The 2,893-nt window shown below is 43.0% G+C and overlaps 1 non-coding gene across 1 annotated transcript; it reads right to left on the bottom strand.

Moving 5' to 3' along the window:
* Nucleotides 1-1,167: 1,167 nt before the first annotated feature.
* Nucleotides 1,168-1,241, bottom strand: Trnat-ugu (transfer RNA threonine (anticodon UGU)). The gene has a single exon. It is a non-coding gene; the product is annotated as a tRNA-Thr (tRNA).
* Between the last annotated feature and the right edge of the window lie 1,652 nt (nt 1,242-2,893).

Raw genomic sequence — 2,893 nt, 5'->3', positions numbered from 1 at the left:
ATACACTGTTACAGCTAAACGTAAGTCATATAGATCTATATCTGATGGTGTATGACGGAGGGTACTTTTGGTACCACTAACCGATCGGCCTCCCCTTCCCTGTTCCACTCACGAATGGTGACTGAGAAGAATGATTGTCGTCATTACTCTCTACTGGGTCTAACTTCTCGAATCTTCTCGTCGATGTCACTACACTCGATGCATGTGGGAGGAAGTAATATCTTTCCCGACTCTTCCCGGGAAGTGTTCCCTAGAAATTTAAGAAGTAAACGTCTCCATGATCCACAAAGCGTGTCTTGTAACGTCTCTCACTGGAGTTTGTTGAGTATCTCGGTAACCCTCTCGCGCCGACTAAACGATTCCGTGAAGATACGCGCCGCTTTTCGTTGGATCTTCTTTATCTCTTCTATCAGTCCTACTTGATAAGGGTCCCACATTTATGGACAACACTCAAGAATCGATCGAACAAGCGCATTGTAATTCTTTCGTGGACGCGCTACATTTCCTTCAGATTCTCCCTTTGAGAATCAGTCTGGCATCTGCTTTTGTTACTATTTGTTTTATGTGGTCATTCCACTTAAGATTGTTCTGGATAGTCACTACTATATATTTTGTGGAATTTATTGTATCCAGCAGTTTCCCATCAATGGTGTAGTTGTACAGTAGTGGCTTCCTTTACCTGTTTATGCGTAATAAGCTGTGTACGTGTGCTCCACTTGCATAACACCGTTCTCTTGCCATACTGTAGTACAAAATAACTCCTGGAAAATTCAACACACAATTTCTAAATAATATGTTGCACTAACAATGCTAAACACGTTTTAAAGCTCACCAGACGAGGAAGTTTCTCAAATAGCACCGATGCAACAACTTACAGCGGTACATTATACGTCAAGTCGCTACTTCCTCTTTGTCTGTTTCCTACAAACGAACCATAATAAGTACATATTCATGGCAGTCTGAAAACTAAGAATATGTTTACTCACCTATAGATAAAATTCTTCCACTTACATTATAACAGAATTCTCACAGCCACGCACACAACAAAGTTAGATGAAAGGTAAATGGCCAGCGTGTAGCAATATAAATATTGAAATGATAATTAAATAGACACCCTAGCTGCAAGCAGGCGTTGATACACTTCATTGGGGACATGTTGAAAATGTGTTCCCCGACCGGGACTCGAACCCGGGAACTCCTGCTTACATGGCAGACGCTCTATCCATCTGAGCCACCGAGGGTACGGAGGGTAGTGGGTCTGCAGGGACTTATCCCTTGCACGCTCCCCGTGAGATCCACATTCCCAACATGTCCACAACACTACATTCGTAGTGCGCCTAATAGATGTTTGCCCATCATACTCATTACTCGTGGCAGATTAATCTACCAAGTCCCGTTCGAGTTCGGGCATAGCGTGTGCGTTCGCACAAGTAGGTCAAAGGCCGGGAACCCATATTTTTAACTATATATGACGGTAGTATCTGTTCCCGAAAGAACAGTTACCGTGGATGACCATGCAGCTTTGCTAGAAATGAAATGATAATTAAATAGACACTCTAGCTGCAAGCAGACGTTGATACACTTCATTGGGGACATGTTGAAAATGTGTGCCCCAACCGGGACTCGAAACCGGGATCTCCTGCTTACATGGCAGACGCTCTATCCCTCTGAGCCACCGCGGGCGCAGAGGACAGTGCGTCTGCAGGGACTTATCCCTTGCACGCTCCCCGTGAGATCCACATTCCCAACATGTCCACAACACTACATTTTCAACATGTCCCCAATGAAGTGTATCAACGCCTGCTTGCAGCTAGAGTGTCTATTTAATTATCATTTCATTTCTAGCAAAGCTGCATGGTCATCCACGGTAACTGTTCTTTCGGGAACAGATACTACCGTCATATATAGTCATATAAATATTATTATTCTTTATTTTTTATTTTAGTTGTACGTAAGTGTTCTATGTTTGTTCTGTTAACAAGTGCCAAATTATAACATTTGTCGTGAATCTGACTCAGGGAACAAATAACTAACAACCATTCGTTTACATTTATGTCATCTAGAAATGACATACGGCTTCATTCCGACTTCGTTTCACTGTTGTACCGCATATGACGTATCCTGGTTTCCGATTACTGAGGAAAGTTCCCTTGGATGGCAGGACTGCCGCAGTGTGTGGTGTGGTGGTCTGCCACAGCGGAGCAACGCTCCCCGAGGCCTTGGGCACTCAGTCCCGGCGGGTCTAGGTCGCCAGCAAGGCCGCGCCGCCAGCTGCCGCCCTCTGTACCTGCTGCACGAGAACGCGTCTGCTCCTATAATCCAAACTGTTTTCCGAACCGCGGTTCCAACCTAGGCCTCTGCCTTTCACGTTCAACACACGTGGTACACGATCTGATCTATTCGATGTGCTAGAATCCGTCACATAGCTAAGACTGCAACGTGAAGTGAAGGCATCTCTCTTAAATTATGTATACGATACAGTAGAAGATTACTTAGTTATGAGGAATAAGAAGTTGATAAAATAACATAAACCAAGAATAAAAAAACATCTGCCACAGTATAATACTGCTTCACACAATAGTGCATTATACTGGAAAATAATATCCCAAGATCTCTGGTGGAAAAAATTCCTGCCATTTATAATTTTTCTAGGCCCATGGCTTTATCTTTATACTGTGGACGCTCAGTTTTTTAGAAAGAAAAATGAGAAATAAAGAAAAATTTTATGTAGATGCAGAGAAATGTTCATCCTCAGGTCAGATGATAGAGTGGTATGTGTATAAAGACCGGTCAGAAACCGTTTGAAAAGCATGTAAGGGTGTTTTGGATATGTTGAGCTGAGAAATAATTGTTAAGGGGAAAAAAATTAGACATGTTGCACCGTTTCCTAGTT

Source organism: Schistocerca serialis, chromosome 4 (assembly GCF_023864345.2).
Source record: "Schistocerca serialis cubense isolate TAMUIC-IGC-003099 chromosome 4, iqSchSeri2.2, whole genome shotgun sequence".
In the NCBI taxonomy this organism is placed as follows: Eukaryota; Metazoa; Arthropoda; class Insecta; order Orthoptera; family Acrididae; genus Schistocerca; species Schistocerca serialis.
The sequence above is the reverse complement of the archived record's forward strand: the minus strand, read 5'-3'. Positions and strand labels throughout refer to the sequence as shown.